This window comes from Oncorhynchus gorbuscha, unplaced genomic scaffold (assembly GCF_021184085.1).
Source record: "Oncorhynchus gorbuscha isolate QuinsamMale2020 ecotype Even-year unplaced genomic scaffold, OgorEven_v1.0 Un_scaffold_1628, whole genome shotgun sequence".
NCBI classification, from domain to species: domain Eukaryota; kingdom Metazoa; phylum Chordata; class Actinopteri; order Salmoniformes; family Salmonidae; genus Oncorhynchus; species Oncorhynchus gorbuscha.
In genome coordinates, this window is record NW_025746353.1 from 16,478 (window position 1) to 29,202 (window position 12,725).

The 12,725-nt window shown below is 48.1% G+C and overlaps 1 long non-coding RNA gene across 1 annotated transcript; it reads left to right on the plus strand.

The window, feature by feature from the left end:
* The first annotated feature begins 3,481 nt into the window (after positions 1 to 3,481).
* Positions 3,482 to 5,988, plus strand: LOC124023560. The gene is made up of 3 exons (XR_006836699.1): positions 3,482 to 3,593; positions 5,724 to 5,774; positions 5,895 to 5,988. It is a non-coding gene; the product is annotated as an uncharacterized LOC124023560 (long non-coding RNA).
* Positions 5,989 to 12,725: the final 6,737 nt, after the last annotated feature.

The following is a 12,725-nucleotide window of genomic DNA, read 5'->3' on the forward strand; positions in this document are numbered from 1 at the left end:
TCCAGTAGTTAGTAGAGTAGTCTGATCCAGTAGTTAGTAGAGTAGTCTGATCCAGTAGTTAGTAGAGTAGTCTGATCCAGGTGTGTTTTAGACCAGTAGTTAGTAGAGTAGTCTGATCCAGGTGTGTTTTAGACCAGTAGTTAGTAGAGTAGTCTGATCCAGGTGTGTTTTAGACCAGTAGTTAGTAGAGTAGTCTGATCCAGGTGTGTTTTAGACCAGTAGTTAGTAGAGTAGTCTGATCCAGTAGTTAGTAGAGTAGTCTGATCCAGGTGTGTTTTAGACCAGTAGTTAGTAGAGTAGTCTGATCCAGTAAGTAGAGAAGTCTGATCCAGTAGTTAGTAGAGTAGTCTGATCCAGTAGTTAGTAGAGTAGTCTGATCCAGGTGTGTTTTAGACCAGTAGTTAGTAGAGTAGTCTGATCCAGGTGTGTTTTAGACCACTTAAACAGGTGTTTTAGACCAGTAGTTAGTAGAGTAGTCTGATCCAGTGTTAGAGTAGACTGACCAGAACAGACTGATCCAGGTGTGTTTTAAACAGTAGTTAGAAGACACCCTCTGTGTTAAACAGAACTGAACACATCCTCCACTTAAACGGGGAGAGAACAGCCACCTCCTCCGGCTTGATCCTGGAGGCTCCACAACATCCACTTAAAAGACTGAACACACCTCCACTTAAAAACAGACTGAACACACCCTCCACTTAAACAGACTGAACACACCCCTCCTCCACTTAAACAGACTGAACACACCCTCCTCCACACTGAACACACTCCTTCCACTTAAACAGACTGAACACACCCCTCCTCCACTTAAACAGACTGAACACACCTCCTCCACTTAAACAGACTGAACACACCCCTCCTCCACTTAAACAGACTGAACACACCCTCCTCCACTTAAACAGACTGAACACACCCCACCTCCACTTAAACAGACTGAACACACCTCCTCCTCCACTTAAACAGACTGAACACACCTCCTCCACTTAAACAGAGACTGAACACACTTAAACAGACTGAACACACCCCTTCCACTTAAACAGACTTCCTTCAGACTAACACAGACTGAACACACCCCACCTTCACTAACACAGACTGAACACACCCCTCCTTCACTACTTAAACAGACTGAACACACCCCTCCTTCACTTATACAGACTGAACATGAACACACCCCACCTCCTTCACCCTCCTTAAACAGACTGAACACACCCCTCCTTCACTAACACAGACTGAACACACCCCTCCTTCACTAACACAGACTGAACACACCCCTCCTTCACTTATACAGATGCTATTGGTCACATACACGTGGTTAGCAGATGTTATTGGTCACATACACATGGTTAGCAGATGTTATTGGTCACATACACATGGTTAGCAGATGTTATTGGTCACATACACATGGTTAGCAGATGTTATTGGTCCCATACACATGGTTAGCAGATGTTATTGGTCACATACACATGTTTAGCAGATGTTATTGGTCACATACACATGGTTAGCAGATGCTATTGGTCACATACACGTGGTTAGCAGATGTTATTGGTCACATACACGTGGTTAGCAGATGCTATTGGTCCCATACACATGGTTAGCAGATGTTATTGGTCACATACACGTGGTTAGCAGATGCTATTGGTCACATACACATGGTTAGCAGATGCTATTGGTCACATACACATGGTTAGCAGATGCTATTGGTCACATACACGTGGTTAGCAGACGTTATTGGTCACATACACATGGTTAGCAGATGCTATTGGTCACATGGTTAGCAGATGTTATTGGTCACATGGTTAGCAGATGTTATTGGTCACATACACGTGGTTAGCAGATGTTATTGGTCACATTACGTAGAATGTATGCACACATGACTGTAAGTCGCTTTGGATAAAAGCGTCTGCTAAATGGCATATATTATTATTATATATTACATACACATGTTTAGCAGATGCTATTGGTCACATACACATGGTTAGCAGATGTTATTGGTCCCATACACATGGTTAGCAGATGTTATTGGTCACATACACGTGTTTAGTAGATGTTATTGGTCACATACACGTGGTTAGCAGATGCTATTGGTCACATACACATGGTTAGCAGATGTTATTGGTCACATACACATGGTTAGCAGATGCTATTGCGGGTGTTGCAAATAAACTTATTCCAGGGGTTTTCTTTATTTTTTATATTTTCTACATTGTAGAATAGTGAAGACAAACTATTAAATAACACATATGGAATCAAAAAGTGTTATATAATTCTTCTTAAATGTAGTCACCCTTTGCCTTGATGACAGCTTTGCACACTCTTGGCAATCTCTCAACCAGCTTCAGAGTCATCAAGGCAAAGAAAGGGTGGCTACTCTGAAGAATCTCATAAAACATATTTTGATTTGTTTTACACTTTTTTGGTTACTGCATGATTCCATATGTGTTTTTTAAAAGTTTTGAAGTCTTCACTATTATTCTGCAATGTAGAAAATAGTAAAAATCATTTAAAAAACCTTTGAATCATCTGATTGTCATTCTAGATCCTGTGGTTGTCATTCTTGATCATCGGATTGTCATTCCAGATAATCTGGTTGTCATTCTAGATCATCGGATTGTCATTCCAGATAATCTGGTTGTCATTCTAGATCATCGAATTGTCAAAATCATCGGATTGTCATTCTAGATCATCGGATTGTCATTCTAGATCATTGTCATTCTAGATCATCGGGATTGTCATTCCAGATAATCTGGTTGTCATTCTAGATCATCGGATTGTCAAAATCATCGGATTGTCATTCTAGATCATCGGATTGTCATTCTAGATCATCTGGTTGTCATTCTAGATCATCGGATTGTCAAAATCATCGGATTGTCATCTAGATCATCGGATTGTCATTCTAGATCATCTGGTTGTCATTCTTGATCATCGGATTGTCAAAATCATCGGATTGTCATTCTAGATCATCGGATTGTCATTCTAGATCCTCTGATTGTCATTTGCTGGTTAGGGTTAGGGCCCACCTGCCAACAAATGTCTGTCTACGCTGCTGGTTTGGGTGAGATCGTTTTGGACTAGACTGAGCATCAAACTGAAAGGACTGGGCTTGTTTTAAGGGCTAGGTAACCAGTGTGTGTAAGTTGATTATCAGTAGTCAGGCTAATTTGAGCGTTAAGCCTGATGGGCCATATGCTGATTGACCCAGCACCCTGAGTCTCCTCAGCCAGACACTCACCTGTTCCTCCCAGTTACCATCACAGCTGTTTGTGATTAATCTATTATCTCTCCTCCCTCTCTCCGTCTCTGGGGTGGAGGGGTGTTGTTGACTTCTGAGTTGGCATGACGATCTGACACCCTGCCGTCCAGAGCCTTCTGTCCGTTTCCACGGTGACCTGATCCCATTCCGCTATTCTGTTCTCCCGAGTTCCGGACCTGTGGAACACAGAGTGATTACCGCTGTATACACACGGAGTGAGTTCAGAGAGAGGGAGAGATCTGGGAACGCAGTGAGGATGCCAGTGCAGCAGATCTCCGTGGTCCCCGCTCGGGAGATGGCCAATAACGGCCGGAGCGCCCCTCGCTCCAAAGACAAGACCGAGGTAAGCCCCTGACCTATAACCTCCTGACCCCTAGCCCTGACCTTAACCTGAACACAGACTCTGTGGAGCTCTCTGAATGAACTGTGGGTCCTTTCTGCTGTGTGTGTGGGGGGGTTGAACCGGTGAGAGAGAGGAGAAGAGAGGGAAAGATAAGGAGGGGAGGGCGGGGAGGAGGAGCAGGCAGTGGAGGAGAGGAGGAGTGTGTGGGGGGCAGGTTGATCTGGGTAAGAAGAGGGGTGGGAGGGTTATTCTATAACCTCCTATCTATACCAGTAGTGTGTGTTGGCTCTCTGTCCTGAGGGGAGGGTTATTCTATAACCTCCTATCTATACCCAGTAGTGTGTTGGCTCTCTGTCCTGAGGGGAGGGCTATTCTATAACCTCCTATCTATACCCAGTAGTGTGTGTTGGCTCTCTGTCCTGAGGGGAGGGTTATTCTATAACCTCCTATCTATACCCAGTAGTGTGTGTTGGCTCTCTGTCCTGAGGGGGAGGGTTATCTATACCCAGTAGTGTGTGTTGGCTCTCTGTCCTGAGGGGGAGGGTTATTCTATAACCTCCTATCTATACCCAGTACTGTGTGTTGGCTCTCTGTCCTGGAGGAGGTTATTCTATAACCTCCTATCTATACCCAGTAGTGTGTGTTGGCTCTCTGTCCCGAGGGAGGGTTATTCTATATCTTCCTATCTATACCCAGTAGTGTGTGTTGGCTCTCTGTCCCTGAGGGGAGGGTTATTCTATATCTTCCTATCTATACCCAGTAGTGTGTGTTGGCTCTCTGTCCCGAGGGGAGGGTTATTCTATAACCTCCTATCTATACCCAGTAGTGTGTGTTGGCTCTCTGTCCTGAGGGAGGGTTATTCTATAACCTCCTATCTATACCCAGTAGTGTGTGTTGGCTCTCTCTGTCCCGAGGGGGGAGGGTTATTCTATAACCTCCTATCTATACCCAGTAGTGTGTGTTGGCTCTCTGTCCTGAGGGAGGGTTATTCCATCCATTTAGGACATAGAGGTGCTGAAAAGTTGACCTGTTTTGCAAACCCCACCACATCATGACACATCCAACTTAAAAGCTTACAAACAGGGTTGCCAAACTATTTTATAATTTATTTTGAAAGAGGTCAAACTGTTTGCAACAGGGTATACTGCTCCTCTACTAATGTAAAAATTAAAGAATCTAATTACACATTTTTGTACAAATGTTATTGTGAGTAGAGGAGTGAGACTTCATAGATTGAATACAGACATTTCTCCTGACTGTAAAATCTATACCTCTGAATAGACATTTCTCCTGACTGTAAAATCTATACCTCTGAATACAGACATGTATCCTGACTGTAAAATCTATACCTCTGAATACAGACATGTATCCTGACTGTAAAAGATGTATCTCTGAAAGTGGAACCTATATGCATGTATTTTGGAGTTGAGAGAGATTACCAGATGTTGTCAATCTATACATACTGCCGTACAGAACATACTAGATATACAGTCTGATATTACACTGTGTCTATCTTCAATTCTATACATACTCTCTTCTCTCTCTCTCACACACTCTCTCTCACACACTTTTCTCTCTCTCTTTTCTCTCTGTCGCCTCTGTCATCTCTCTCTTTCTCTCTCTCTCACTCACACACTCTCTCTCTCTTTCTCTCTGTCGCCTCTGTCATCTCTGTCATTTCTCTCTCTCTTCTCCCTCTCTCTCTCTCCCCCTCTCTCTCTTTTTCTCTCTCTCTTTCTCTCTGTCTTTTCTCTGCTCTGTCATCTCTCTCTTCTCTCTCTCTCTCTCTTCTCTCCCTCTCTCTCTCTCTGTCCTCTCTCTCTTTTCTCTCTCTCTCTCTCTCTTTCTCTCTGTCATCTCTCTCTCTTCTTCTCCCTCTGTCTCTCTGTCATCTGTCGTCTCTCTTTTCTCTCTGTCATCTCTCTCTCTTCTCTCTCTCTTTTCTCTTCTCTCTCTCTCTCTCTGTCTCTCTGTCATCTCTCTCTTTCTCTCTCCTCTGTTCTCTCTCTCTCTATCTCTCTCTCTCTCTCTCTCTCTCTCTCTCTCTTCTCTCTGTCTATCTCTCTCTCTTTTCTCTCTGTCATCTCTCTCTCTCTCTCTCTCTCTCTCTCTCTCTTTCTCTCTCTACAGAGTATTAAAGGTCCAGGTCGGTCAGGCAGTCGATCCAGCAACATCTTGAAGGTATTGATTGGTTGATTGTTTGATTGATCGACAGCAGTCACTGCTGATTGGTTAGAGGTAAAGACGTGTGCTGTGATTGGTTGTTGAAGTGAAGGAGTGTGCTGTGATTGGTTGTTACAGGCCAGCAGTTCTACAACAGGATTGGCTCCTGGCAGTGTTTCGAGGACAACTCCCTCCTCTCAGGACATCTGCAGGTGAGACTGTTACCCAGCGGTGCCTTCAGTTGGCTTGAACGTTTGCTAAATTGCGGAACGGTTTGTACTGAAGGACACGCTTCCCAAAACGTTTTAGAGCTCATAAAGAACCAGACATACACAACATATCTTCTCTGTCTTTACTAAGGAGCGTAGTTACAGTCACATGTTAAGGTTAGATTTTGGCTGTATGGATCAAATATTTCAAGAGTCTGAATACGTTTACAGTTTAGATTAAGAGTCTGGAATAAGTTTACAGTTTCACACCTATAGGTGTTGTCTATGTTGGTCTGGTTGATTCCTCTAGCAGGCCCACTCAGGAGGCTTGACCAGACACCTTCACACCTATAGGTGTTGTCTATGTTGGTCTGGTTGATTCCTCTAGCAGGCCCACCAGGAACTCTGACAAGACACCTTCACACTATAGGTGTTGTCTATGTTGGTCTGGATTTGATTCCTCTAGCAGGCCCACTCAGGAACTCAGACCAGACACCTTCACACCTATAGGTGGTGTCTATGTTGGTCTGGTTGATTCCTCTAGCAGGCCCACTCAGGAACTCTGACCAGACACCTTCACACCTATAGGTGTTGTCTATGTTGGTCTGGTTGATTCCTCTAGCAGGCCCACCCTCTGACCAGACACCTTCACACCAGGTGTTGCTATGTTGGTCTGGTTGATTCCTCAGCAGGGCCCACTCAGGAACTCAGACCAGACACCTTCACACCTATAGGTGTTGGTGTCTGGTTGATTCCTCTAGCAGGCCCACTCAGGAACTCTGACCAGACACCTTCTATAGGTGTTGTCTATGTTGGTTGATTCCTCTAGCAGGCCCACTCAGGAACTCTGACCAGACACCTTCACACCTATAGGTGTTGTCTATGTTGGTCTGGTTGATTCCTCTAGCAGGCCCACTCAGGAACTCTGACCACCTATAGGTGATGTCATTCTCTCCATGTCAGTTCCCCACATATCTTTTGAAGGTGTTCATTTTTCCAGCATTTTGTTTCAGTTTATCAGGACTCATAAAAAACGATGTAGTACTTTTGAATTGAAACTCCCTTGTTTGGGTCCATGTGGTGTCTTTATGTAGTGTTTTCCATATGTTTCCCCAGCTGTCCTCTGATATCTGCACCTTCTCATCCCAATTAAACAGTAGGCCAAAGGTTAATGAATTAGTCCCACAATAAGATCCCAATGATGAGCATTAGATCCAGGATGTTTCAGTCCTTATAGAGAAGAAGGGGTCGCTTCAGTAGTCAATGTGGACTGGACAGTGTTCCGCCATGGATTGAGGCTACTTCTTAGGCCTTGGGTCCTGTCTCTCACTCCTTCTGGGCAGAACAATTTGCCACATAGTCGGGAAACTTTCCCTGTCCTCGGATCTGGAAGGTGGTGTAATCCCAAGGACTCGGCATCAGGTCCAGAATCTAAGATGTGGGTCTTATCATGGGTGACGCGCAGCTTGGCAGGAAACATCAGAGAGTTTGTGATGTTTTTGGGCTGCCAGTTCTCTCCTGATCCCATCGTAATCTTTTTCTCTTCCGCTAATAGCTCTGCAGAATAGTCATTGAAGATAGATATGCGTTTGTCTTTGTAGAATAGCTCTCCCTTGGTTCTCGACAGCTGCATTACATCCTGCTTCTTTGAGAAGGTGTGTGATGATAGTGCTGGGTCTCTGTGTGTTTCACTCCAGGCCTGCTGGGGGCTGCAGGTGCGGTTCTATGGGTCTCTGTGTGTTTCACACAAAGGCCTGCTGGGGGCTGCAGGTGCGGTTCTGTGGGCTTCTGTGTGTCCTTCGCTCTGGGCTGCAGGTGCAGTTCTGTGGGCCCTCTCTATGACCAAAAGTTTAGCAGTATCGAGGTTCCTCAGCATCTTGTCCACAAATGTAGACAGTTTCTTCCCTTTCTGCATTGATTACGACCCCCAAAATTCGTATATTATTATGACGCAAAAAGTTTATCAACAGCCTGGTCTGGTTGATTCCTCTAGCTGGCCCATCAGGTAGCTAACAGCCTGGTCTGGTTGATTCCTCTAGCTGGCTCATCAGGTAGCTGACAGCCTGGTCTGGTTGATTCCTCTAGCTGGCTCATCAGGTAGCTAACAGCCTGGTCTGGTTGATTCCTCTAGCTGGCCCATCAGGTGGCTAACAGCCTGGTCTGGTTGATTCCTCTAGCTGGCCCATCAGGTAGCTGACAGCCTGGTCCGGTTGATTCCTCTAGCTGGCCCATCAGGTAGCTGACAGCCTGGTCTGGTTGATTCCTCTAGCTGGCCCATCAGGTAGCTAACAGCCTGGTCCGGTTGATTCTCTAGCTGGCCCATCAGGTAGCTGACAGCCTGGTCTGGTTGATTCCTCTAGCTGGCCCATCAGGTAGCTAACAGCCTGGTCTGGTTGATTCCTCTAGCTGGCCCATCAGGTAGCTAACAGCCTAGTCTGGTTGATTCCTCTAGCTGGCCCATCAGGTAGCTAACAGCCTGGTCTGGTTGATTCCTCTAGCTGGCCCATCAGGTGGCTAACAGCCTGGTCTGGTTGATTCCTCTAGCTGGCCCATCAGGTGGCTAACAGCCTGGTCTGGTTGATTCCTCTAGCTGGCCCATCAGGTAGCTGACAGCCTGGTCTGGTTGATTCCTCTAGCTGGCCCATCAGGTAGCTAACAGCCTGGTCTGGTTGATTCCTCTAGCTGGCCCATCAGGTGGCTAACAGCCTGGTCTGGTTGATTCCTCTAGCTGGCCCATCAGGTGGCTAACAGCCTGGTCTGGTTGATTCCTCTAGCTGGCCCATCAGGTGGCTAACAGCCTGGTCTGGTTGATTCCTCTAGCTGGCCCATCAGGTGGCTAACAGCCTGGTCTGGTTGATTCCTCTAGCTGGCCCATCAGGTAGCTAACAGCCTGGTCTGGTTGATTCCTCTAGCTGGCCCATCAGGTAGCTAACAGCCTGGTCTGGTTGATTCCTCTAGCTGGCCCATCAGGTAGCTAACAGCCTGGTCTGGTTGATTCCTCTAGCTGGCCCATCAGGTGGCTAACAGCCTGGTCTGGTTGATTCCTCTAGCTGGCCCATCAGGCAGCTAACAGCCTGGTCTGGTTGATTCCTCTAGCTGGCCCATCAGGCAGCTAACAGCCTGGTCTGGTTGATTCCTCTAGCTGGCCCATCAGGCAGCTAACAGCCTGGTCTGGTTGATTCCTCTAGCTGGCCCATCAGGCAGCTAACAGCCTGGTCTGGTTGATTCCTCTAGCTGGCCCATCAGGTAGCTAACAGCCTGGTCTGTTGATTCCTCTAGCTGGCCCATCAGGTGGCTAACAGCCTGGTCTGGTTGATTCCTCTAGCTGGCCCATCAGGTAGCTAACAGCCTGGTCTGGTTGATTCCTCTAGCTGGCCCATCAGGTAGCTAACAGCCTGGTTTGGTTGATTCCTCTAGCTGGCCCATCAGGTGGCTAACAGCCTGGTTTGGTTGATTCCTCTAGCTGGCCCATCAGGTGGCTAACAGCCTGGTCTGGCTGATTCCTCTAGCTGGCCCATCAGGGTGGCTAACAGCCTGGTCTGGTTGATTCCTCTAGCTGGCCCATCAGGCAGCTAACAACCGGGTCTGGTTGATTCCTCTAGCTGGCCCATCAGGTAGCTAACAGCCTGGTCTGGTTGATTCCTCTAGCTGGCCCATCAGGTAGCTAACAGCCTGGTTGATTCCTCTAGCTGGCCCATCAGGTGGCTAACAGCCTGGTCTGGTTGATTCCTCAGCTGGCCCATCAGGTAGCTAACAGCCTGGTCTGGTTGATAGCTGGCCCATCAGGTGGCTGACAGTCTGGGCCCATCAGGAATAGGGATAGTTACCCAGGGATAGTGTTACCCAGGGATAGTGTTACCCTGGTTACCTGGATTGCCCAGGGATTCCTACCCAGGGATACTGCAGGTATAGTGTTACCCAGGATACTGTTACCCAGGGCTGTTACAGGATAGTGTTACCCAGGGATACTGTTACCCAGGGATACTACCCAGGGCTACCCAGGATACTGTTACCCAGGGATAGTGTTACCCAGGGATACTGTTACCCAGGGCCCAGGATACTGTTACCCAGGGATACTGTTACCCAGTGCCTGCATACTGTTCCCAGGGATACTGTTACTGTTACCCAGGGATACTGTTACCCAGGGATAGTGTTACCCAGGGCCTGTTACCAGGTATAGTGTTACCAGGGATACTGTTACCCAGGGATAGTGTTACCCAGGGATATACTGTTACCCAGGGATACTGTTACCCAGGGATAGTGTTACCCAGGGATAGTGTTACCCAGGGATAGTGTTACCCAGGGATACTGTTACCCAGGGATACTGTTACCCAGGGATAGTGTTACCCAGGTATAGTGTTACCCAGGGATACTGTTACCCAGGGATACTGTTACCCAGTACTAGTTACCCAGGGATACTGTTACCCAGGGATACTGTTACCCAGGGATACTGTTACCCAGGGAGGGATGTTACCCAGGGATACTGTTACCCAGGGATACAGTTGCCCAGGGATAGTGTTACCCAGGGATACTGTTACCCAGGGATACTGTTACCCAGGGATAGTGTTACCCAGGGATAGTGTTACCCAGGGATACTGTTACCCAGGGATAGTGTTACCCAGGTATAGTGTTACCCAGGTATAGTGTTACCCAGGGATACTGTTACCCAGGGATAGTGTTACCCAGGGATACTGTTACCCAGGGATACAGTTACCCAAGTATAGTGTTACCCAGGGATACAGTTGCCCTCATGCTGTCTTTTCATCTCTCTGTCTGTTTCCCGAGTGTGTGTGTGTGTGTGTGTGTGTGTGTGTGTGTGTGTGTGTGTGTGTGTGTGTGTGTGTGTGTGTGTGTGTGTGTGTGTGTGTGTGTGTGTGTGTGTGTGTGTGTGTGTGTGTTGTGTGTGTGTGTGTGTGTGTGTGTGTGTGTGTGTGTATAGGCTGGGTGCCGTGGGTAGAGGAAGGTTGTGACACAGCAGTGATGAAGCTAAGCGGCACGGCATTAGGCTCCTCCCAGACCGCGTTAGGCTCCTCCCAGCAGGGCCAAACCAGGAAGAAGAAGAAACCAAACAGGAAGAGAGACTCCTGCTCCGCCCCGATGCCCCAGCGACCGCACAAGATGACCTGGTCCAACACAGTGACGACCGCAGCTCTGACCGCATCGGGAGAGAGGGGGAGAGGAGGAGGGGGAGAGGAGGAGGGAGAGGAGAGGGGAACACCCCCGCCACCGTAGCGCCGCCCCTCCTGAATCTGATTCGTCGTCTGACGGGGAGGCGGGGCGGGAGGCCAGAAGCTGGAGCAGGGAGAAAGCCAAGAGGGGACGACGCCGCAGTGGGAGTAGCAGGGAGAGGGGAGGGGGAGAGGGGATGGAGCTGCAGTCTGTAGGGTCTGGTGAGGGGAAGGAGAACCAAGAGAAAGAGGTTCCACAGGAGAACGGTTCCGGAGTGAAGAACCGGCGATCAGGAGGAGGAGGAGGGGAGGAGAGCAGGCGGAGCTCCCAGCGCAGGGAGGAGGCGGGGTCTAAGTTCCGTAGCCCCGGCGGTAGCTCATCATTGGCTGAGGATGGAGAGAGGGAGGGACAGATCACTAAGAATTACCAGGAGACCGGGTCAGTGGGTGGAGACATGTCCGCGCCGTCGCCACGGAGATATGGGGGCTGCACGCCCCGAAGGCTGCTCCGACGACGAGCCAGAGGTCTGCAGGTAGGTGTTTGTTCATCTCTGTGTGTCTCTGTGTGTCTCTGTATGTCTCTGTGTGTCTCTGTATGTCTCTGTGTGTCTCTGTGTGTCTGTGTGTGTCTCTGTGTGTCTCTGTGTGTCTCTGTGTGTCTCTGTGTGTGTCTCTGTGTGTCTCTGTGTGTGTCTCTGTGTGTGTGTGTCTGTGTGTGTCTCTGTGTGTCTCTGTGTGTCTCTGTGTGTGTCTCTGTGTGTGTCTCTGTGTGTCTCTGTGTGTCTCTGTGTATCTCTGTGTGTCTCTGTGTGTCTCTGTGTGTGTCTGTGTGTGTCTCTGTGTGTCTCTGTGTGTGTCTCTGTGTGTCTCTGTGTGTCTCTGTGTGTCTCTGTGTGTGTCTCTGTGTGTGTCTGTGTGTGTGTCTGTGTGTGTCTCTGTGTGTGTCTCTGTGTGTCTCTGTGTGTGTCTCTGTGTGTCTCTGTGTGTCTCTGTGTGTCTCTGTGTGTGTCTGTGTGTGTGTGTGTGTGTGTGTCTCTGTGTGTCTCTGTGTGTCTGTGTGTGTCTATGTGTGTGTCTCTGTGTGTGTCTCTGTGTGTGTCTCTCTGTGTGTCTCTGTGTGTGTCTGTGTGTGTCTCTGTGTGTGTCTCTGTGTGTGTATTCATGTGTGTGTGTTCATCTCTGTGTGTGTGTGTGTTCACATGTGTGTGTTCATCTGTGTGTGTGTGTGTGTGTGTGTGTGTGTGTGTGTGTGTGTGTGTGTGTGTGTGTGTGTGTGTGTGTGTGTGTGTGTGTGTGTGTGTGTGTGTGTGTGTGTGTGTGTGTGTGTGTGTGTGTGTGTGTGTGTGTGTTCATGTCTGTGTGTGTGTGTCTCTGTGTGTGTGTGTGTGTGTGTGTGTGTGTGTGTGTGTGTGTGTGTGTGTGTGTGTGTGTGTGTGTGTGTGTGTGTGTGTGTGTGTGTGTGTGTGTGTGTGTGTGTGTGTGTGTGTGTGTGTAGGATCTGCCACTGTGAAGGAGACGAGGAGTGTGTGTTGATAACTCCGTGCCGCTGTACAGGCAGCATGAGGTTTGTTCACCAGGACTGTCTCAACCAG